Consider the following 25977-nt stretch of genomic DNA (forward strand, 5'->3'; position numbering starts at 1 on the left):
GAACAAGGTGATTCTCAGCGGTTCCAGACACAAAGTTTGAGGGGAAGGGGTCGCACCCACCGGCCTAGGTTTAGAGAGCTGTCGAACCTAAGCTGGTTTTGTCTCCCACAATTGCTTGTATTTATCTTACAGTTGCGGCATGGCAATGTTCTTCTTTAAACTGCACTCTGACTTAAATAGTCATGATTTTAGGATCCCGCTCCCATGTAATCAGGTTCCGAGTCAGTGCCAACCCGAATATTTACTAATTACTGTTATCTGAGTTTGGCCCTAAAAGAGAGAAAGAGGAAGTAGATGTCACCTTTTAAGCCGGGTGAGAACTACTATGTAAATTAATTTCATTGTTTAGTATTCCAAAACAAATACAAAAGGTATGAAACAGAGAAAATCACACAATACTAGAAGTCACCGTGAGATATGGCACCGTAGGGAAAAACCTAATGACCACATAAATAAAAACACAAAGAGAGCATACTGGTAATTAATCCACTCAGTGGTCAACATCGGAATTTTAGTTCTATAGTGCCAGTTTAAGAGGTTCAAAGTCCCACACAGGCACACATGCATGTACACACATGTGCATACACATACACATGCAGGACGTGGTACCTGACTCCCGGCCCCATCGCTCAGAGACCAGGCTTTGCAGGAGAAAGCTCTCCGCAGGCTCCCGCAGCGCTGAGGGGCTTGCAAAGTTGTCTTGAGGGAATCTTGAAACGACCCTTCCACAGGCCCCAGAAAGGCACGTGACTCTCTCTCGGTAAAACAGGTGTAGAAGCGTGTTGGGGCCGACAGCGTGAGGCCGCCAGCCCCAGGAACGCCGTCCCCCTGGGGCTAAGCATGCGTGTTTGTGCTTCACGGAGAAAATGAGAGAGAGAGAGAGAGAGAGAGAGAGAGAGAGAGAGAAGGATAAAAGAGGTACCACTCTACCTGCTCTGTAAGGAGTGGGTTCTTTCAGGGCTCCCAGAAGAGTTAAACTTCACTATGATTTTTTATTATTATTGCTTTATTACTGTTTCTTTGGTAAATTAAGAATATGGGGTCAACTCCTCGTCTTTCTGTTCCCTCTACCCCTTCCACCCCATCAATTCCCCTACCTAACAATTATCACGGTTAGCTAGAAGGAAAAGGCTTTGCCACTATAAAGTACTCCAGGTAAAACAACTTTTGGAAGGTGTATTATTTTTGACATGGGGGAAAATGTGGGGAGGGTGTTAAAAATATAAATAATTAGCCTCCTAGATTACTGAAATAGAAACCCATACATCTGAGTCACTCATGAAAATTCCAGGAAAGTAATTTACTCTTCACCAATGTGGTCAAGCAGGGTCACCTGAACTTGGACAAATGCCAATGGCCCCAAGTGCTAAACTAGGGCCCTCTGATGAAAGTTACTTGTGCGAGGCATCAGGTTGTAATAAAACACCGGCAGCAACAGAAATAGTCACTGGGGGTTCAATGTTCTCAGACCTGGGAGGGAGGCAGGAAATAGGTATCTCCTTCTTAAACGCGTAAGCAGAATTTCCGTAAGGAATACAAAAAAAAACAAATATTTTTTGGCAGCACTGGGTTCAACTTGCCAGTGCATTGAAGAAAAGAATTTCTTAATTCAAAAATATGTTTATGAGAACGTTAAATAAAGTCATATCAAATGAGATTCAACCAATATGTTACAGGAGATGTCAAATGGAGATACATAGAAACGTTTACATACACTACCAAGTGCAGGTTGCAAATGCGAACCAGTGACAGTGGCAGGCACGGCAAACACCAACATTTTTTTTATAAATTAGCAAAATGTCCCAGGGAGAGATAGATGCAATCAACATCTGATAATGAGCGAGACGGCAGGAGGAGAGGGGGGAGGAAGAGAGGGAAGATGTGAAGTTATGCACGCGTGTGCACGCACTCCCGTGCCCCAGTGACTGGGGTGCCCTCGGCGACTGGGGTGCTCCAGTGACTGGGGTGCCCTCAGCGACGAGGGAGAACGAAACCCTCAGCAAAGGCAGAGGAGCTCTGCCAGCATTCATGGCTGGTAATAAAGCGTAACGTGTGAAAAGACAGCTGCCTAATATAAACTAATGGAACCGAGTGTTCTTTGGCGGCTTTATGAGTGTGCTTGGGAGACATCAGTCCGTGTCAGTGAGCTCGTATCTTCCCTGTATTGGAACAACGAGGAAGCTACCGGAAGACTTTCAACTGTGCATATTCACCGCACAGTTCTACGTGCATATTCACCGCACAGTTCTACGTCCTCTGCGTCACTTTCATAGAACAGCAGAACGACTAACAACTGTGGAATTGATTTAAAAAATGTATCTATATGTGTACGCATACTTATGGTGATCACTGCTAAACGGCACTGATCAAAAAATGTAGAGAGAAAATAATAAGTACATATAGAAAGATAACTGAGAAACCCAATTCATCTCCCTGCGTGCAAAATAAATTAGCCATGATTCAAAATATTGATTTCCTATTGGCCATCTTTATATATAGACCCGTGGTCTTAAGATCCACTCCGCTAAAGTGATTACTACCAATTGGGAGTCTGGTAAAAATAAGATGATTATGTATAGATGCTTCTGGGCATCTGGCTTGGTGATTATCAAAGGAGCTCATCACTTAATGGTCTTCATTGGCCTGTGTTCAGTCCCCAGGAGCTGCATTCCCTCTCGAACATCAAAGAGGAGCCAGACTGGTCCTCACTCTGCGGTGACCGTCAGGATAAGAGACCAATAAGCTGACGTGCCCAGCACGATACAAACAGCGATCAGACACAATACTCAGATCCCTGTTTCTGACCACTTGACGACGTTTTATAATGAAAAAGGTAACAAACAGTATTGACTCCATGCACATTCAAAAATCCCCTCATTGTGTTCTGCAACTATTATGTCTATGACAACAGGTCTGATTCAGGTCTACCTATTACATTAAAGCACGAAATGGAACATCCTTTGTGTCCTCACCCCCCACAAAGTAACAGGATGCGTAATGATGACTTTGAGGTTTTTTTCAAATAAAGAGGATGTGAGCCATATACTTAATCTGTAGAGAATTTTTCAGCTGACACACCATCATTCCTCTTCATGTTTCATTATCACAGAAAACCAAATCAAATAATTTTAAGAAAAAGTCCATGGGGCAGTTTGTTGAACGTCTTAGAGACTGATTAGGCACTCACAAATGTTTAATAGATGAATGGACAGTTAAAGGTGGTTGAACAGGTAAAACTATGCCAACTATAGTTTGCAGGGCAAACATGCACCTTTAAAATATCTATATGTATATAGATATTTTAAATAATCTGTTCAGTAAAGTTTCTTTTGCACAAAGTCATTTATTTAAACAACACATTTTGCTGACATACATTGTTGGTTTCGAATGATTCTGCACTTAAGATACTATCTTCGCTATCTATATTCAGGAACCCTTTTTAGGAAAATTACCGTCTTTCTCCCCCAACTGCCCCATGTTCCCTAACGGACACACACAGCCTGGACGTGCCCGTGGCACCTTTACAAAGTGCTGTTTTTACTGTACTGCACTCTTGTTTACCTTACGCTTCTTCCCTTATGAAGACAAAATGCTCACACTGGCCTTCAAGAGCTCCCCCACCACAGGCCTTCCCATCTTCTGGTGGTGATCTGCAAGGACCTTGAGCTCCAGGAGGTCCTTGCTGGTGGCTGCTGAGCCTCAAACACAACCTCACTTACTCTCCCCTCCAGTGGTTAACTTGTGCTCCTCTTCCCACCAGACAGGCGGGTCGTGCCCCCCACTTCTCCCTTTACGTGAGGACTTGCCGCCCAGCTGTGGGCGGTGCGGTGAACGCACAGCCTCCCGGTCTCGGGCAACATCAGGATCAGCCTGGGCTGCAGGCGGCCACTGAGCCCAAGGATAGGCCTTCCTGCGCCTGGCGGCCGCTCCAGGAAGAACCAAAAGATCCATTGCAGCCGGACCCCGGACGCTCTCAGGAAGAACAGTGGCTCTGGACTTCCCGCTGCATGGGCTGAGGCTTCCCCAGGCCACGTCGACCTTGAACTTCTCCCTCCGCGCAGTCCTGCGTGCCCCGCCTTCCCCTCACGGCGTGCATCCCTAGTACACACCTGCAACCCCGAAGTCCGCCTCCACCTCAGCTTCCAGAGAACTCTGCTGTCGACCAATCAACCTCCTCCTGTTCTCTGGTGCCTACGTCGCCCAGCTGTTCACGGCCAACTCACGGCCGCCAGGCCTCACTTGACCGTGAAAGCCCACGTTGAACAGATCCTACTCTGCTTTTCCAAGCACGTGCTACATTAGCAATTCATTCTGAGAAACGTACCCTCTTACTCGTACACAATGTGCATGTGTATCTTTTCCTTACTAACTGAAGCTATTTGATTAACCTTTGAAGTCAGGGGTCATCTCATCCTTTTTTCTCCTATTCATGGCTGGTGATACACTTATTAGGAAGAACTACTTAATATTTACAGAATGGAAAGTAACACATTGTAGGTAATGCATGTTAATTTTTTCATGTTTCTGTAAGTCATATTTAAAATAATTTGGTTAATCTTAATTAGAAAAAAAAGTGACTCCCTATGCATATTTTCCAAAACATATAATTTGAGTAATGCACTTCTCTGAATATTCCGTAAAGGAAAAGATCTAGAGTTTAGAAGCATGCTTAACATTCTTGGTTCAATATCTACATATAAGCTGAGGTAAAACTTAGAAACCCCACGGCCAGGGGTAAGATGAAATGCCGATTACTGTGACACCAGCACTGGGCGATGCCGTGAAGTGAAGTTCCGGCAAAACACTCACCAACACATCCATCTCTCTATATTACATTTGATGGAATCAACTCTGCTCGGTTGTGGTGTAGCAAGTCTAATGTCAGGCTTTACTCAACATAGAGGGTGACTTAAGTAACTAGTAAAGATATTTAGGATGGTTAGTATCACAAGTAACAATCACCCCCTCAAGAAGATGGGGGGTTGCTAATTATTTCTAACAGAAACAAGTTCGGTTGTTTTTTTTTTCCCCTTTCCTTTTTCAGTGAAAACCTGGGAAGGTTAGGGGCAATCTTTATTTAGATGTTTGATTCTTTCTCAATTCTTCCAAAGTTTTAACTTAAACCCAGAAATTGTGATGCAAGTTGGCAAAACAGATTTATATTAAAAAAAATAGTTCGCAAGAACCCTGGCTTCTACATATACACACGATATTAAATTTAAAATATCCTAAAAACAATATAAATGTGTATTCCCAGAAGTGAAAACCTTTGTCAGCTTCCTGCATGTGTTTTTCTGTTGATTAGACCAGAAATATTCTCCAGCTGTGAGACGTTTCTTTTATTTTTTTCAGAGTTCCAACACATGCACGAACACTTTGTCCTTGAAACTCTGAATAACTCTGCCTCTGGTTGCATGTTGTTGAGGAAATAGTGTGTGTGTTTTTTTTTTTTCACTTAACAGTCATTAGTTTTCCTTACTGCTACTTAGAAAATTGCGGTGTTTGTTTCAAATCTTCCTCCTTTCAAGAGTAACAAACTAATATGTCATTTAATCCTTGCATAAAATGTGTGCACAACAGATTTGAGTTTTGCCTGAAATACAGACTTTGCAGATAACCTGTGTGCCCATGTTATTCTATGTAATACTTTAAGACAAGATAAGCTTGAAAATGTGCTCAATGGGGTAACTGATATGCTGATGGCCTTTCAACGGGAGAATTGAATTTGTGTTGGCCATCGCTTAGGGGCACGGAAAGTAAGAGCTTGGAGTGGAATCTAAAAACTGGGGTGGAAAGCACACGTCACACAATCTCCTGAGCACAGAGAAGGGTTTCTTTGTTTTCCCATGACACTCTGTCTCCAGCAAAGGAGCACAAGTCCAGAAACAGGCTAAAAAAAGAAGTATGTTTGCTATATTATTCTATGTAGAAGACTCTCAAAAGATGGATGGTTTTTGTTATCTTCACAAACGGTATACCACGTTTTCTTAAATACTCCAGCCGGCCTTGTAGTCCGAGAGAAGAGGAGTTTCCCCTGAGATAAGAGCAAGCACACTCTTTGGAAGTAATCCCAGGTATGAGGATTAGAAAGATAACTTGAAGCTTCATTTCTTTTATCTTATCACATCTTTGCTCCCTCACGGAAGTGTAAGTGATAAGTTCTGTTTAAAAGAACAGCGCGTTGGAGTTGCACAAACTGAAGCAAAACTTCTTCTCCACTTGTTGTGGGCCGTGGATAGACTGTGCCTTACCGACCTAACTCGGGGGAAGTTAACACAGTGCAGTTGACTGAAGTGCCCCATCTCCCGACGATCTAAAGTGGGTGCTCCCTGCGCTTTATCAGAGCAAGGCGCTCTTGGGTATAAATTGCACCAGGAAAGATATCACATTCAACAGTAATTGTTTCAATACAGAAGACTTTTAGCATCAGGGTACAGGAGAGTGGCTTGAAAAAAAGCATCTCTGTTTCGTGCTCAGTAGTCTCTTTCCCAGGGACAGCGGCGATGAGGAGCCTCTGTAGTGCCGAGGCGAATGGGAGAGGGCTGAAAGCAGAGCTCTGAGGCTGGCCGGGGAGCCGGGGAGATCCCGAGCCTCACGCTTCCAAGGATGTGCTGGCACTACAGTCAGTTTTCTGTTTTTACGTTTGGTGCTTGGATACAGTCATGTACCTGGGGATCCACAAGGGGCTCAATAAAAAATCTGACCAAAATTAACCTCACATGGTGACCTGATCATGCAGTTCCTAACTGGGCAGGTCATAGTGGGTAGTCACACGCTAGTCCTAAAAAAAATAGTTGTCTTCTGCAAGCACTATGTACTGTTTCTGATCATGTAGGTTAACGGGCCTTTAAAAGGCTTCTTTTTAAGATCCCTCTAGAAATATAGGCCTCCCAAGAGAGCATCTGCACCCTGTTTTCTACCGCCGTCCTGTCATCTTTCTTAAGTTCCCTCCTTAATTCCAAATATATCAAAGAAATCACAAAACTATTATTCTTCACAGGACATGAAATCTTGCTTCCCAATGTCATTGGTTTGGCTCAAATAAGTTCTTAGGAAAATTCTCTACAGGCACCGAATGGGGATCGAATACACAATCGATGTGCCCTGACTGGGAATCAAACCCGCGGCCTTTTGGTGTATGGGATGATGCTCCAACTAACTCAGCCACCCAGCCAGGGCTAGACATTTCTTTTTTTTTTTTTTTTAGATTTTATTTATTTTTACAGAGAGAGAGAGGGAGAGAAACACCAATGTGTGTGGTTGCCCCTTGTGTGTCCCATATTGGAAACCTGACCTGCAATCCAGGCATGTGCCCTGACTGGGAATCGAACTGGCAACCCTTTGCTTTGCAGTCCAGTGTTCAACTCACTGAGCCACACCAGCCAGGGCAGGGCTAGACATGCCTTATGTTGAGAGAACTAGTGGAACTTATCAATGCTGTTAAAATAAACAAACAAACAATATGTGATGAAGCCATGGAGTGAATTATGAATTGCATGATGAATATTTTAACAACACAAAAGAAAGAAATGAAAAGAGTAGAGGAATATGGACTAAAAGATTTCTTTGAGATGAACAAGAATTTTGGTGAATAGAATTTGATATAGGTCAACTGTCTTCTAAGGGATTTGAAACATTCTTTTGTCAAGTTTAATACACCAAAAAAATAACATGCAGTATAACATTATTAATTTAGACAACACACATTTTAATATTTTGATCATTTTATAACATGGAGTTTAAAGTAAATGTGTTAACTGTCTGTGAGTGAGAGAGCTTGAACAGTGAGCAAGATTTTAGGAATTGTATGAAAGGAAGAGAAATTTCAAATGTCAAGTACTAGGGAAACTTGATGTAATTCTATTACCTAGAGATAGGAAATGAATCTCATTTGTCTCGGACACCATTTGGAGCATTTAATTACCAAGTCACCCAAAGAGCCGTGCTCTGCAGTGACCTTACTCATAAGGTAGTTCCATGGCATGGACTCAAGGACACTATTAGGGCAAGACTCATAACATATCCATTTCCTTTGATGATCTATGAGGAGTTTAAAAACCAGCATTTCTTTGAAACTCTTCCATAATTCAGGTTTTATCAATGTGGGTTAACCCTGTGGTCAATTAAATCTGAGGTAGTGCAGTTTTTATGCTCCTTGAACATAGTGGACTTGAAAGCAAATATGATTTTACGAGATGTTAACGACACAAGGAATGTTACCAGCGATGTCTAGCACAGCACAAAGGCACCCAAAGCCCGATCTGTTTGCACGGCGGCGGGACGGATCTAAGGAAAATTCCAGCCATAACTCTTAGTCAAACACATTAGCACAGGCCATTTACATAGCAGCATGCTCAAGGGACCTAAGAATTCTGTCAAGTTACATTTAGAATTTTTCTCCAAAATGTCCTTCTGTGTATAAATGCCAAGTCACAAGCGTGGATTAAAAACCGTAATAAAGGGCACTGATGTGTTACAATCTGTAGAGCCTAATGTATAACCAAGTCAAAGGTCAAAGGTTTGCTCTTTCCCCAAATCTGGAACACCAATGCAAAAAAAAAAAAAAAAAGAAACTTCATTGTTTCCCCCAAATTGTTAGAACCATACATCTGAAAGCATCAAAATAGTCTCAGAAAAGTCCAAGGTGCCTAAATATTTCATTTAGTTTAGAACCAACAGACAAAAGCAAGTGCCAAGCCCTGGCTGGCATAGCTCAGTGGATTGAGCTCGGGCTGCGAACCAAAGTGTTGCAGGTTCGATTCCCAGCCAGGGTACATGCCTGGGTTGCAGGCCATAACCCCCAGCAACCGCACACTGATGTTTCTCTCTCTCTCTCTCTATCTCCCTCCCCTCCCTCTCTAAAAATAAATAAGTAAAATCTTTAAAAAAAAAAAGCAAGTGCCAGAAAGTACCGTATGGTCAAGTGGATTACAAGGGACCTAGCACGTGCTCTTACCCATGCAAAATACGAACCGACCCCTTAAAGAGAAGGAGGCATCTATTCCTCTCATCTGCAGCTCATGGACACTGTCCTTCCATCTAAGGCTTTATTATTTTGTCTCCTGGGTTTCTTTCCCTTCCACAACTTTATATAATCAGAATATAAGGTTGTTCACTAAAATCTGAGTGATTCTTTATTAAAAACACAATAATTTTTTATATACAAAACTTGCATGGTGTTATACATAATTAAGCATTTGATGAATGTGACTCACATGATAGGGTTATTATGGTATCACAACTTAATCATTTTTGCCTTAAATTATAGTTTATTATAAATATTACTTAGCCTTTGGTAATCTGCTATTGTCATGCTTATAGATGCTAGGCTATAAAGATTTTTTTATAAATTTTGATCCATATACAGAATTGAAGTAACTTAATTGTTACTGTTATGGTTTAATTTAAATGTCATCATACATATAGCCATTTGGTACTGTTCTTTGAGTTCAAATTGGAAAAGAATTGAGAAAATTATATTTAAAAAAGAATACCATCCTCCATAAATTTAAAAATCATATTGTATTATATCAAGTATACTTTTATATGTTCAGTAGTATAAATTGGGAAATATAAAACATGCTGCATTATGAAAATGTTAGAAAAGCTTCAGTCTAAAATTTTAGTATAATATAAATCTTTTTATCTTAGGCATTTTTGTTTTTTTTTTTTTTTGGTAAAGAGTATAAACTTCTAAGGTCAGCATTGCATCGCATTTAAGAAAAAAAGCAGAAAAACAGGTTGGTTGAATCTTACATCAAGCATGTATTTTTCATTATGTACTTTTCTTGTTTAAAAAAAAAAAGTGTTCTAACTCCCTTGCGATTGCCTTCTGTTTAAAGGCAATCCCCTGACGGTTGTAGACAAGACTTAAAAATCAGAGTCAGTTTCTGCCTCTTTCCAAGGTGCGGAGAGGTGGGGCGTGGAGAGAACCGGGGCTTCTCAAGGACCCAGAGCATGAAAGGAAGTCACCTTGGCGGGGGACAGAGCAGTGTTTTTGCCTCAGGGACTGGAGCTCTATGGACTATTCCTGTTTTAAATGGACACTGTAAACTCCGCCGTCATTACCTATGGGTGAGTACTAGACGAACGTCCCCAGATACGTCACAGAGATGACAGGATGGTGGATTGCTTCTTCTTTGCCCCCACAAAATAGGGAAGAGAAAAATGCACATTTTTGCTGATTCAGATACTCAGCTGGAAACTGTGGTCTTAAAGGGGTCAAGTAAAGGAGAACTTCCAGTAATAAACATATTCCTGCCGGCCGTACCATCCTGCGTGCCCGCTGTCACCACGGGAGAAGAGAATACGTCCACGGAATTTTCTTAAAAAGTACGTGAAGAAGACACGTGGATACTTATCTTCGAGGCTCAAGTCAGTGTTCAGATTACCCGCAAATTAAAACTCTATTTTATAGGCCAATTTCACCATTACATGAACAATGCTAATTGTTAAAAGACTGGGTTTCTTTGAGAATTTTGTAACTTATTTCATATATAACTTCACAACTTTTCGAAACCTCCCCCGATGTTGGACACAATAATCATTTTTCTAATGTGATAAGAAAGAAAACCTGGAATTCTATATTAATTGCCCCTCATTTGGTACCTTTCATTGTATCATTGAGTGTGTCATGCAGAATTTTTTCCACTCTGCTTCTCTTAAGGCGACTGAAGAGCTTTATCTTTTTTCCCCTATATTAGAGCCAAGATTTCCTTGTTAGGCTTTTCTCCCCTCTTCTCATCGCCCCCTCCCTCCTCCACCGAACCCTGCCTCACTCAAGTTGACGCTGCACTCTGAGCACAGCCTGTGTGCTGAACACAGGGCAATGGACCGCAGCTTCCTCCTAAGAGCCCACAGGAGACAGAGCCCAAGACACATGTGGAGAGGGCGAGGGTGCAGGGGGGAAACACAAACCCTCGTGGGAGAGCCTCCACAACAGAGGTTCTCAGAGTGCCGAAGAGCCAAAGAAGGAGCGAGTGGTTTTTGTTTGTTTGTATTAAGGATTTATGAGAAGCAACAATTCACTCAAGATGTTAACAACGGGATGGGTTTAGCACGAGTTTCCCTCCTTTGGCAAGTGAGTAGGTGTTTATGGAGGGAAGGGCTTCTCCAGGCTTGGAAAGGATCGGATGTGAGAGAGAAAACATGTGTTCATGGATTTAAAATGGTTTCTTGTGGTCGAATCCAAAGGAGCGCAGGGAGGAAGGCGTAGGGCCGGTGAGGCTGGGTCCGAGCGAGGTGGAGAGGATGGACACACGGGCACAGCCACCGGGGCATGGGGTGAGGCCTGCTTCCAAAGTGGCAGAGCGGGTCCGAGAGGGTGTGTGACTTGAGAGACAGAAACGGCCGGTGGTGACCTAGGGCACACGCAGCGTGGGGAGGTCCAGGGGACCCTCAGGTTCCTGCCGAGGGCGGCGGGGAGAATGAAGAGCGTCCCCTTTCGCTGTGTGGTAAGCTGGGGGGAATGGAAGGTGTGGGCAGGGAAGGTTCGATCAAACAGTCCCCCACTGCTGAGTTCTTCACTCTTCCCCACAGTCTTCAGAGCGGGGAGCGTCCAATCATCCCCCGAGCACGGCCTGTGGCCGCAGCCTTCACTGTGCGTGACAGTAAAACCTGGAGGGAGGGGGCGGAGGTGCTGAGCTCCACCCTCAGCGTCAGTGCTGCTCCCAGGGCCGTCCACGCCTCAGCCCGAGCCTGGGAACTGCAGCCCAGAGCCCGGACTGCAGCCCGTGCGCCCACGGACACGTGCTGGACAGACCTCGGTCCTCGGGGAAGCACTATTTAAGCCCGGTTCCATAGTAATGAAGGAAAATAAACGTACATGTTTAACCAGTTAACGTAGATTGCTGTTGCGAACGTCGGATCTATAGCCACGCCTCTGCGTTCTGCCGATCACGTTCTGTCTTACAGTCAGTGACTCAAATGGTTGGAATTGCATGTGGAGATCGTTCCTGCACATTGAAAGCTCCCCTTCAAGCCCTTGGATCCTCGCCTGCCTTTCTGCCAAAGAATGTGAGCCTTTGTCAGCATCAGTTAAAACACAGGCCTGTCCCAGTTTCTGATGGTTCTTTGATTCATGGCTGTGCCTTTATCCATCTATCTATTTATTTATTTTTGTAGAAAGGATCCAGAGATCTTTCTCGTAATCATGTATTAACATACATGCTACGATCTAAGGTTTGATGTAAATTGAATTTTGTTTCCTACGTTAAAACATTGAGGAGAAAAAAAATCTTCCTTAGTCAAAATTTAATAATACATGTCATTAGTGTTTTAAAATTCTCTGATTCCATTTGTCTATGACAAAAGCCAATAGGAGAGTTTCCTAATATTGTCATAAATATTTTAGTGCAGATTTCATTGTTTGTCGCTTTTCATCATGCGATCAGTACAGCACCAACCCAGCTGGACACAAACATTCCACAGTTCATTATCGTTGATCTGACAGGGTTTCCTACCTTACACCAGTCTATTCAGCGGACGAGTTAAACGAGGAAAAGTGTACACAAGTGTGAAATCGATATGGCAACACCTTATCAGAAGCATACAATTTCTGCTTTGAAAAACAAATATTACATTAAAAAATTTAAATATCTGAGAATTTGTTGCATAATAAAATATTCTGGCATGAGTGTAAATATATCTAAAGTGTTCTTTTTGAATTTTATTTCTGCCAAATTCCTCCATTATATCAGCAACAGAACACTATTTTTTTTTTAATTAGGGCTAATTAAAATACTTTAAAAGAATACTATAGGGTGGCACTGCTTGCTACTCAACACAGATGCTCAAGCAACTAAGAAAGAGCAAGCTAATGAGTCTGTTAACAAGATTTTAGATTATTTTTCCTTTTGCATAATATTACTATTCACAGAAGTCATTTTAATGCTCCTATTACCAAGTATTATTTTTCCCATGTAATGTTTATATATGTAATTCCCTTTTCTGAAGACTAAAAATATGTGTATATATATATATATATATATATATATTTTACAGAGTTGCTCCTTGACTTATGACATGGTTGCTTCCCGATGAACCCATCGTAAGTCCAGACCGCATTTAATACAGCCGACCCGCCCGTCACCAGCGCTAGCCTCGCCTGCCTTCAATGCGCTCCGAGTACAGTTCGCTAGAACTCGGGCAGCGCGCTCCGCTGCGGGCGTCACGTGTTTGCCCCGGTGACCCTGTGGCCCCTGGGAGCTTCTGCTCGGCTGCTGCCCACGAGAATCACAGAGCAGGTCACTCGTCCACCTCCCAAACTCCAAGTCCGGTTTCTGCTGAGTGTGTACAGGTCCAGGAGGTCCACGGCTGCCTGGATTTGCCCATCATTTAAACAGGTCAACTCCCGCCTTTCCCCTGGTGCCGATGGACCAGAGGAACGCCACGGGACTCTCCCTTACTGTGTACTTTCTTAACACGTGCAGCCCGAGTCCTTTGCGTGTGTTTGCATGTGCTCACCCATCCTATAAAGCACTTACATCTAAATGGTCTATCCTCCTTTCAGACTTCAGTCTAATGCTGTGCTTCCACAGCGTGTACGCATATAATGTGAGCTTCTCCACTGGTCTCCCTGTTGGACATGATACGTTCAGGTGGTGGTGGGTCCCCATGACTGACCTGGTAAGTCTAGCACAGTGTACACTGTCCAGAAACCAAGTCCCCTCCTTCCAAGGATATGGCCACGGAAAAATCAAAGAAAATACCCTCATGCATTCTATATGCTTTTCAGGGCATCCCTCCTTTCTTAGTGTGAGAGGTAGCAAGGCTGCTTACAGAGATTGGGGGTGGGAGCTCTGAGGAAAAGCAAAGCATTGAAGGCTATTTAGTTCACTGGTGACAACGTGGTGCGTGAGTGGAGGGACATTGAAGGGGCAGTTTCAGGCCCTGGAATCTGTTTACGCCATATCTTTTCAAGGGTCTTGGTCGGCACTGAACACTCTGTGAGAAATAAATTTCTCTTCAACTTCATCACACAGTGTAAGAAGACCCTGTAACATTGGCAGAGTTTTAGATTTTTCACAATAAGCAAAGCACCCTGCTCACATGAGGCGCTCAGTGTGGGTTGAGTGGCATGAAGCCGAGTACAAGGACAAAATCTGTGAAGAGCAAACTTCACTCAAGTTCCAGAATTCTAAAGCGAGGAGTCTCCATTAACATTTCTGCTTGGACTTATTTTTGAAGATATATAAATTTACACTTTTTTGAGAGTGTCATATACAAAGTGTGTATTATATGTATGAGTGTAAACTCTTGTTTCATTTAAGTCATTTGTTTAATGACTTCCTTTAAATCTTTAAAATAACTTCTTCCACAAAATAATTCTGTGACAACAAAGTAATTCTGTGGTTCTAGCCATTTGGGGATCTAAAATTGGGGCTTATGAAATATGACACAACATACGTGATGGTGTAATACATTAAAGTGAACCCGAAAAGTAATTCTTTTCATTTATGCAGACGCCATCAAACTTACAATCAAATTATGTACCAAACAGTTTTACTTTCTGTCCTTACCAAACTCAATAGTTTGGGAAAGATAACATAATAGCTGTTTTCTCTTTTCTTTCTTTCTTTTTTAACTTAAATGGAGCAGAGTCGGGGGCTTTGGTTTTCATGCAGGAATTTAGGAAAATCATTTAAGAAATTGTGACTGTCGCTAAGACTAAGTACACGGTCTTCTGATTCCGAGTTAAAAGGCCTTCCTCCACAATCTATATTACTTTCGCAGCAAGTTTCAAAACCCACATTACGCTAGCAGAGAAGGCATTGAAAACACTGTGACTACACAGATGTGTAAACAGCACCCTGAATGCAGTATAGTATGTTTTATTCTAATCAACTGGGTCTAGGAACTTGAAAACAACACACACATTTTAATGCTCTATGTGCCTGTGAAAGAACAATGAGGAACAATGCTGGTTCTCGTTTCATGGGGGTTGGCGAGGGGGCCCCCTTTTGTCCCGTAATTTCCCTAATTAGTCTCAATCCTGCGCTCCCTCGAAGTTAGCAGGCCCGCACACTCCCCGCTTTATTGCCATGGGAGGCCAACGCGCCCTCATCGAGCTTTATTAGATACTCCGTCTCTCATTTAGAATCCTATTAAGTTCCCCCTTGGCATTTTCTAAATCAATTAGTTTTAGCCTTACCCTTCTTAATATGCTCCTTTTGGAGGCTCCTCGTTTTAGTCCCTAACTCGGGTATTTGTAGTTGCCTTCCCCTTTTTCTTCTGGGCAAAGATTTCAATCAATTTTCCCTGCAACGCCGCTCTGCTGGCACCCCGTAGAGTCGGAGCTGTGACCTCACCAGCTTCACCGGCTGCTAAATATTCAGCCCATATGTCTTTGGGCTTTTCCCTCAACTACTGCTGCCGAAGGAAGTAATTATTACTTTACCATCTCAGCACTCCCTCGCCGCTCTTCAAGGGAAATAATTCCACACCCAAGTGACTCATTGCGGGGTCCGAAACCAGAACCCTGTCAATAGAAGGACAACTTTGCCCCCACCGTCTCTAGGGGGACAGTAAAAAGGGCCAGGAAAGGAAAGAGTTTGTAGAATAAAGTGTGAGTTGTGGAGACCTGTGCACTCATTTGTTGCAAAATCAATGTGGATGGTGAGAATATCGTGTGGCTGGGAAGCATTGCAGGATGATTAAGTTTCAGCAACGTGAAGTGCATGGGCGTTCCTCATGATTATTAGAGAATTGTTTGCTAAGTAGATTCCTTAGATATTTATTTATTTCATGTATTTGTATAAATGCATATACAAAGTGAAAGTAAAGTAAGCTTTTAACTCAAAGTATTTTTTTAAATGACTGGATGGGAATATGTAAAAAAGTAGTTTTAATTTTCACCTTTCAGTAAGTATGGTTAGTTATGGATAAATGCAATGTTCAAATTAATACTTTTCAAATACTCAACACCAATGACATATTTCTCATCAAAATAAAAAAAATAAAAATGCTTATGTACTGGTTTGCGGTTTGGTGTGGTAATTTGTGTTTTTGGGGGATTCATACACTAAAAATTTGGCTATCATGTGGAGCTAATAAAATTGAGTACAATTCTTTGCAACTTTATCTACTATTTTTCCAGTAAATGCACTACTTTAGGAATATGTATTTCCTTTTTCTGTTAAAATGATGCATTTCCCCCCAGGTAACTATATGGCAATATCAGTATTCTCACAGGATTGGAAAAAATAAAAGAGAAAAGATAGCATAAAGGAATACATTTGGACACATATAATATCAGCAATGAATAAGACCATAGAAATGTAATGATTACTATGTAAAACATTTACAATATGGCATGTAAAAGGCAAAGAAAACAATTCATCACTCAACTTAATTCATTAAATACGAGGTATCCTATTTTTGCAGGAGTATGACATTTGAGATGTAGTTTGGAAGAAGTGCCATTGAATGTTCTGTGTTCCGGTATTCCAACAGCCACTAGGATGTCGCTGGTACTGGGGGTGGAGGGGGGCGGGTCCCCGCAGTCCCCATGCCCTTAGAGCATTCTTAATACAATAAGAAAGCGTTCGATAAGATGGTAACTAAACCCATGTATTTCAAATTGTTTAGGAAGTTGAGTCACAAACCCTGCAGTAAAGGTGGCCGCACACGGCGCTGGGAGTGTGGTAATAAGTATGTTAACTGCCTCTATGGCCACAGTGTTTCCAAGGGCTGGAAGGCCCCTTCTACTCCAGCTCGAGTCCATTCCCATTCCATTAGCCTCCCGGAAGTCTGCAGGGAGAGCCTTGGGATGCAATCCCGACTTTGGTTTATAGGGTTCACAGACACTGAGAACACAATTACATTAAATATAACGTTTTAAAGACAAAAACTGGGCAGTGAACGTGCTCTTCGATCTAGTTCAGCTGTTTGGCTGAAACCAAACTTCAACGGCCTGTAGGAATCTCCCGTGCACCACGCCCCCTACCTCCTTTCCTGAGACATTTGTAAGACTGGCCGGAGTGGAGACAGTTTATGCTGCAGGGGACAGTATTCCTGGATTGGTTTGGTCAACAGCATATTTTTGTTTTTTTTTTCAGAGTGTGTAGTTGTGATTAGTAATTTTCCTTTATTTTTTATGCTTATTAGTTCCCATCTATTCTCCTAATTGCCAGCAGGACAAAAAGAATATTGCAAAGGAAAGGATCTACTTATTAATCCTCTGAAGACGAGTGAGGGCTCTGATTTATTCTGCAAGTAGTCAGTAGGTGGCAGTAGCGAGCAAGAAGCGCCCTTAAGATCAGGGGGAGAAAGAAAAAAAAATTTAAAAAGAGAAAGTAAAGGGCTTGTGCCAGACAGAAGGCACTGTACTATTAGCTGGAGAAGGACCCACAACATTAAAATAAGTTATTTGGTGGGGAAAGAGGAACACATATACAGGGTCTGGCAGAAGTAAGGCCCGTTTGAATGTGGTTGGTAGGGTAATAAATAATATGGGTGTAATAATTTATAGATTTAATTTGAACCTTTCACCTAAAATGCCATATGGTGTGCTTGAGTGTGATACTGTTATGTTGCAGAAGTACATGCTTATGACTTTGTAATAAAAGATTTTGTGAAAACAGGGGCGTTATTTGTGCCAGACCTTGTATTCACGGATTGTTTTATAAAAAAATGAGTGGATGAATCTGTATCAGCCACTGAGGTGGAAAAGAAGCCATCCTAGGCATAACCAGGATGTGTAAGAGAACACATTTGTTCTCCAAAATAAAGTAGAAGAATGTTGAGCTTCCAAAGCGTAATCCAAGGCAAAGGGATTGTGGAGGCAGGAGGAGTTAAGAAAGATTTAGAGTCAAATTCACGAAGCTGGCAGGTTGGGTCACTGGGGTGAAGGGGTTGGGTGATAGGAGAGTATTGTCCATTAGAGAACGCTGGCACCGAACATTAATTTAAAGTTGTTACTTATATTCTTATTGGGTTCACTAGCCTTCCACGATCTGAAACATCTCTAAAAGTCCCGTGTCAGTGATCGCTAAGCATGGAGACTGAGGCAGTGTCCAGGGTTGGGCAAAAGAGAACGAAAGAAAGAAGAAAGACATGGGTTCTCCCATCTCTGTGAAATGGGTTGCCAGGATGTCGATATTTGGATATTACAAGACGGAGGGACCTCAGGGGGTTGATTTATACTGAGGGCATAAACACCCGGACTTGAGTTACTGGGGCTGGGGCATAGAAGACAATACCTAAGGCAGCATAGCAGCTGAGCATATTTTTAGATGGCAAATAGAGAAAAAGCAAGAAGTATCCTATGACAGGGAAGGCAATTCATTATGGCATAAATATAAACAATATGCACTTAAACTCCTAATCTTACCATTAAAGAGTTTAAACTTTGTTTATAAGGAGTAACTCATATCGTGAACAAGACCTCATCTTAGTAATTCTCTCCCATCCTGCACCGTCAGCATCTCCAAGCTGAGCTAACTTTGACATTAAATCTGTCCTCCATTTCCCTAGCAATTCTTCTTTTTTCTAATAATAATCTTTGGCTAAAATCATAAACTTTTCCCCCACAATATCTCCTTTTTATTCTTGGGCAGATAGCTGTACCCAGTTCAGAAAACTGAGGACAACGAATTATCATCAAATGTGAAAAACCACCGGAGCCCAAATGATTGGCAATATCATCTTGAATTCACTGAACTCAAAGTAAACATGAACATTTGAATCTCGGATAACTCATAATCTGTCAGTATATTAGCCTTTCAAATGTTAACTGGAGGTATCCGTTCCCCCACGGAATCCATCGAACTTGTTGTACAGGATGCCGGTGTAACTCAAATGCTCCTAGATATGTTGCCATTATTGCAGAAGGCTCCTTCAATAAGGAAGGTAGGCAGAACTGGTTTGACATACATTTTGTCCTTTCTGTAACTACAGTGTTTCAACGAAGAGGCATAATTACTTGTTAATACGATTTGTCACATGTGGTTTTCCATTCTGAGCTTTCATGGATGTCATCACCGGCTGTCTCAGAAGCTGCCTATGTCTCATGTCATCTCTCGGATACGTAAGCACGGAATCCTATGTCGTCTACCCGCAGACCACATAGATATCCAACATATCCAGCAGCAAATTGGAAAGGTTCTATCCAATTAGATTATTAGCATGAATTACTTGAAAGGCAGAACCATTGTTTCCGTTGTCCACTAAGGCTGCAGATTTTATGGCCATTGCAGTCTTATATAGTACATTGCAAATTCATAATAAAATTACTGAGTAAGGCCCTGGCTGGCGTAACTCAGTGGATTGAGTGCAGGCTGCGAACCAAAGTGTTGCAGGTTCGATTCCCAGTCAGGGTATATGCCTGGGTTGCAGGCCATGACCCCCAGCAACCGCACATTGATGTCTCTCTCTCTCCCTCTCTCTCTCTCTCTCTCTTTCGCCCTCCCTTCCCTCTCTAAAAAAATAAATAAAATAAAATAAAAAATGCTGAGTAAACAAAAGAGATATTTCAAAATTTAAAAATGGGAGGTAGCATAACCCATCCTACCACGTCTAGCAATGCACAAGTAATAAAACATGTCTACCTGCCACACTTTATCTTTGATGCCCTGCTTCCCGTGTAGGAGAGAGAGGTGGGGTGTTTAGGTGAGAGCGTTGTTTCATTACAGGCCCCCTTCTTCTCTCTGCCGAGCAGTAGACGCAGGCATGACTAAAGTGAGAGGAAATTCACTATTTTACACAGCATAGAAGTCAGGCAAGCACCGCTCTCCCCTCCCCATTATCAACACGTTAACTAGGATTGAACTATATACAGGAACTCTAGGGGAACCCCCCAGATCTCTCCCTTCATCCTGCTCCTGGGGAATTACTCAATTTGCCAGTGTTTCTACAGCTATGAAGTACAGTTATTAGAAAAGAGCCCATGCAAATACCTTCATTATCGTGCAAAATGTAAGCGGAGTTCAACCGCTACACTGTCTTTTATACCTTTGTGGAAAATATCACAAAGCCTGAGAAGTAAATGCTCTGGAGAACGGGAGAAAAAAGACTCATAGCTTTTAAAATATGTATCACTCTTTTATCCTTACATAAAACATTGAAAACCAGTGCTATTTGGACAGGGATGTTTGGTGTGCTGGAATGCGCCCATTTACTGCAGTGTCTGAAAGGGTTAAAGAGCCAGTCACAGGGGTCACTGTTGAAATGGGCCCCAGAACTCCCCGATGGCCAGCACCGCCCCCTAGAGCACTGGATGCAGAGGTGCAATCACTGGAGCCAAGTGCATCATGGTCATCTATCAGCTGTGCAAACAACCAGGCCCTCTGCGATCCCGCGTCCGCCGGCCGGGCTTTGCTAGTTAAATATCACGTCATTCCTGGGCACGGGAAAATGTCAGCCTCCTGTCTGGTTACCTGGCCACGGGAAGGAGGTTTCTGAGACAGCACAAGTAATAACAAGATATGTGTGTGCATTCTTCTTACTGAGGAAATACGGTGAGTTCGTAAAATCAGGATGATCAGATTCCCTGTGACCAACTGAAAGTGGAAAATGGAAACATTCTGAAGATAACTGGAAGATGGAAAACACGATGAACTCAAACAGCAAAGCTCCAGCAAGCGAACATACTCAGTTAGACAGCAGACAGGTAGTGAAAAAGAGTTCTTGTTGACTGAAATCTGCTGGAGATCAAGGTAAGATTTGATTGATTTTGTATTTCGTGAGTTGTGAGACACCAGAGAATGCCAGCTGGAACAGGTGAAATGTTCCCTCTTTAATGGGAAAGCGTTGGACACTTATTTCGGGGGGAATTTATCTGTCTCCATCCCAACATTATAGTTAATATTTACTGGGCTACTCGCACCAGACCAGTCATCAGATTCAAACCCTTTAGCCCTAGCAAAGCCTTCTCTGGTGAACATTTTCATTACTCCCATTTCACCGAAGAAGAAACTGAGATATAATGAAGTAATTTCATTGAGGTGGAACAACTAGGAATTATCAGTACTAGGATTCAAACCTAGCTACTCTGACACCAAAATTACTTTTCAAGTTCTTATCTAATCCCGGTTTATTTTGGTCATCCATTTTTATCTTTTACTTAACAAAAAGCTAAGTTCTTTGTTTCTTGTATTCTCTGAGAATAATCACCTGTGTGCGCCTCCTACATGTAGCCAGTGAATCTTTTTAGAATGTCCTAAGAAACATCATATGACCATAATACCCACCATTATATGTGTTTTGTGTTAACCCCCTAGTGACAAATAGAAGCATATTACAAGGACTCCTGCTTCCCTGTTCATTTTCCCCTTTGAGAATAACTTCCCCCTAAATTAATGATTAGAATCTGAGAATGCAGGCTGAAGGCTGTGGCTTGATGGGATTGGTTCCTTTCCCACTTCTATCAGAATTATGATGTAGTTCAACCTCCATTAATATTTATTAAGATGTTTTACGTAGTTGACGCAATGCTGAGTTTTATAGATTCGATTATTCACATTTAAAACCTGGGGCAGGTTAACAGAGCCTGCAGTTAAAGTTAACCAGCGTAAAAAAGCTCCTGATTCTCATCACACCATGAGGGCCAAAGCCAATCACAGGGTGTGGCCAAAGTAGGTTTGCAGCTGTTGGAATGGAAAATAATAAAATCATTAATAAATAATAATACAAGAATAAATGTTTTGTGTACTCACAACTGTAAGCCCACTTTTGCCCCGTCCTGTATTTTCTCTTAGCCAGAATCCCTTTTATTTGCAAAGAAGAGCTAATTCCATTTCTTGATGCGTGCCTGTATATACAAGGATCCCACAAGTAATACCTCAGAAATCAAACACCTCCAAACCCTCCATTGCTGTGAGGCTGATGGAATGAAGCGGATCTATATCTAAAGGAAATTTAGACAACATAGCACGTGTGAATGCCGAATGTCCTTAGGTGTCAGTGGGAGCTCTGTGGGGTGTAGACGAAAAGGGGAAGTTAGTGCTACCACACCGACAGTGTGTATTTTCTCTCGGCGCACTGGAGAACGCTTGGTTAATGCTACCAGTTTACCTTAGCCTGGCTGTAGGTACTTTTTTACAATGTAAAGAAAGTGTATGTGACAAAAGTGCTAATTTTCAAAGTAAAACCTTTTGAAAAAAATAACAAGATCTGTGTTTAGAGATAAAAGAGAATAGTGAACAGTGGTTTTTAATATGGACACAGAATACAGAAGTATAATGGAAGATATTATCATAATGAATTTGCTGAGCCATCACCAATAGAAAAGAAGGCAAGAAAAACATGTCAATGTTGAACATTTATGTACTGGATGCTGAACTATATGGGGTCCTCCAATAAACGATTCTCCAAATGAATACATTCTACCTCTCATGATGAGCACAATCTATAACATTAACAATTATAAAACTATATTCAAAGATAGTCTCTTGACATGAATCCTGTAACTTAACTTATCCATTATAGACTAACGAAGAATTACTAGGGAAATATTGGTGAGCATTTTTATTACAATACGAATCTTATAAACAATAAAGAAGGGGAATTTCCAATGACAAGATTTAGAATACACATAGTACCAAGTAACTTAATGTAATTATTTTCTTGTAGAGGAAATACAGCGTCGCACCTGGAAATACGGCCAGACCCATCATGTGAAGCAAAGTCAATATCTCCACAGGAGAGAAGGCCCTAGAAACCAATGTATGCCCACTGTGGCACTGAGATTCGCTGTCCACGCTAAGATTTTGAGGAATATTTGTAAATGTGAATTAGAATCTCTTAGGCAGAAATTTATCAACTGGAATGAGTTGGCTATACTATCTATTTCTCTAATAAACATTTGCTTTTGCATTAAATTTGTGAGCTCTTAATAAAGACTAATCCCACCTAATCACATTTAAAGATTCAACAACAACGAACAACGTCGATTTTTGTCTCCATTTTAAGTTACCTACAAACGAAATCTGCGAATCAAGATTTAGTTCACAAAGATCTGTTGCCTCAAGTAAAAAAAGGAAATGGAAACGGTATACAATTTTAATTTCTCATCTAATAGTAATTGCATTAGTACTAATTATTGTTATTCCAGCATTCTCACCACACGCCAGACACTGTGCTAAACTCACTTAATTCCTGCAATAGCCACAGGGGTCAGTTCTGCTGTATCCGTAAGGGGCCTGTTCGCCGGGGCTAGCAGAAATCCCCACTCAAACTATTTTCCCAGGAAGGAAAATGGGAGTCTTACGAGAAGTCCAGAGGTGGTCTTTCAGTTGGCTCCATAATGTAAACAAGGACTCCGTTCCTTCCCTCGCCCTACCTGCCGTTTTATCTGAGCCAGGTGCAGGAATCGGAGGGGGACTTTGATGTCAGGGGCAACAATGCCCAAGTTGACTCCTGTAGTAGCTGAAGTCCTAACCAGCCAAACCCATGAAGGGCACCTTATTCGGCAATAGGGTCCTTGCAGGTGTAGACATTTAAGATGAGATCGTTAGGGTGCGCCCCGATGAAACCTGACTGCTGTCCTCATGGGAAGAGGAGACAGAGACACATAAGAGGAAAATGTCACGTGAAGACACGGGAGGGGGATAGACAGACACATGAAGACAGAGGCAGAGACTGGAGTTATTCCTCCACAAACCAAGAGAGGCCTGAGCAACCAGAAGCCAGAAGAACCAAGGAATGATCCGTCCCCTACAGGATTTCAAAGGAGCATGGCCCTGCCGACACTTGGTTTCGGATTTCCAGACTCCAGAACTCTGAGAGAATACACTGCTTCTGTTTGAAGCCACTGGGGTTGTGGGACTTTGTTACAGCCACCCCAAAAAACCAACACGGCTCCTTCACGGGTTTCAGACCTCGCAGCGGGGCCACCACACCTGGACTCGGCACAGCGCAGGTGAAGAGACGAGGGGAGTTCTCCTTCGAGTCCCTCCACAGGGACGCAACCAGTGCCACCTTGCACATAGCATCCTGCTGTAAACCCGACCAGAAGCCCGTGACCAGTCAGAGGAATAAGATCATCGTGTTTTGCTTAGGCTAGTTAGTTTAGGTAGGGTGGTTAGTAAAATACCAACCACCATAAACATTACTGCTTCCACTATTGTCCTATTGCAGAGGAGGTAATCTATGTTATGCAAATGAGGTCACCTGCGGTAAAGCCGTGAAGCCCAGTTTTGAGGCCAGCTCGGGCCCCCCACATTGCAGAAAAGGTCAGTGTGTGAATTAGTGGGGGTTCATACAGTTATGGCCCCCAGTCCTCGTTGTTTATGTTGTCACAGGGCACTGAGCTTCCTTTCACTTCGTTAATCTTAGAAGAATTATAGTAAAGGGACTGAATGTGAACATTTATTGTTTTGTATAAAACTTACTGAATCTCTTAAATTAAAGTCAGTGCTACCCTAATCTTCCAGGAGTGATGAGCTGCTTCCATAGCCAAGGACCACAGCCTTAATTCATTACAACTGTTTCCTAATGGAAGAAAATGCATGGCGTGAGCAAAGTGAAAAAGGAGATGGAGCATTAGAAGTGAAATGTAAGAAACAGAGGCCAGCTACCCTAGCACACTGGATGGAAATTAGTGTGTATGCTGGGGGTGGACAGCCCTTAGAGGCAGAGTGTGAGGAAGAGACAGGCAGAGGGAGGCACAGAGAAAGAACAGGAAGGGAAGGGAGGAAGGGAGGGATGGAGGGACAAACCAGTGGATGAACTTGATTATGAAGCTAATGGCTTCTTTTTATAAAACCCAGTACATTATAATTTAATTACACATTGTTCAGTCATAAATTCAATGATGGCATTTGGTTTTAGAAAACAGAGTGCTTCCATGAAGGATACATTCCAAGTTTTAATTAAAATATATATCAAGGGAAACCTGGAAATATGCCATAAATACCTTTATTGTCCGTATCATGTATTTCACTTTCTTTTCTAGCTTAGAAACACACAGATGTTGACAGCCATTTGCACATGTGTACATATGTATTTGTGTGTATATGCGTGTTTGTGTGTGCAAAGCAATGACTAGAGTTCCATAACAGGAAATTTAGATACTATTAGGTGATCACACTGGTCTTATAGAGATAGCCCAGTAATATTGTCTGAGTCCTGAGAGCCTATCAGATTTGCCTGTCAATGCTTTTATTTAGTTATTTTTACTGTACCCACCCCCCCGATTCAATCAAGACCTCCTTCCGCACCACCGTCCATCAGAAAGAATCTGATCAAGCTCACTCTACGAAAGCACTGATGCACGTGCTGATGTCCTGAAGCACTAATGGGGGAGAGGCTCTATTGTCACAGGAGACTGTGTGTAAGGTAACGGTTCCCTGATGGAGGAATGCAGACAGCAGGGGAAAGCTGAGGCCACCAGATGACCCACCACACCAGGAAATACTGACGACTCCCTCCTCGGACAAGTCCAACCCAAGCTGACACATTTTTCGAGCTGTTTTATCATACTGCAATGTTTTTAGAATGAAGAGTATTTTGGAAGCTACCTGTTATATATGATTATTATTAACCTGATGACATTTCAAACTCATTTTTTGTTTTTAAATACTTGTTTCAAAACCTTGCACCTTCATTGTGATACAGATATATATGTATATATGTAGATTATATCTACAAAGTATAAAATATATACAATTAAAATATATTGACAATATTCAATGACTCAATGTCATGCCAGTATTTACCTACAGAGTGTTTGAATATGCAAAAGCCACCATAAATGAAGGGCTTAAGTGAGCAGGTCACTTTGACCTTTATACTTCTAATCGAACAGTTAAACTAACTGTACTTAGGCCCCACCACAAGGGTCAATATTTGGAGATGCCATCACGTAGGGCGGGGCAAGTATAAGTTTCCAGTTGTTGGCATGGAAAACACAAAGATGAACACATCATGATACAAAAACAAACTCTGTGTCTCACTATAAACCTGCTGCTATTGTCCCAGCCTGCATTCCTGCTGGGAGCAGCAGGCTAGCGAGCTGTGAAACCCGCCCCTCGGGAGGAA

The sequence above is a fragment of the Phyllostomus discolor genome, chromosome 11, assembly GCF_004126475.2.
Source record: "Phyllostomus discolor isolate MPI-MPIP mPhyDis1 chromosome 11, mPhyDis1.pri.v3, whole genome shotgun sequence".
Taxonomy (NCBI): domain Eukaryota; kingdom Metazoa; phylum Chordata; class Mammalia; order Chiroptera; family Phyllostomidae; genus Phyllostomus; species Phyllostomus discolor.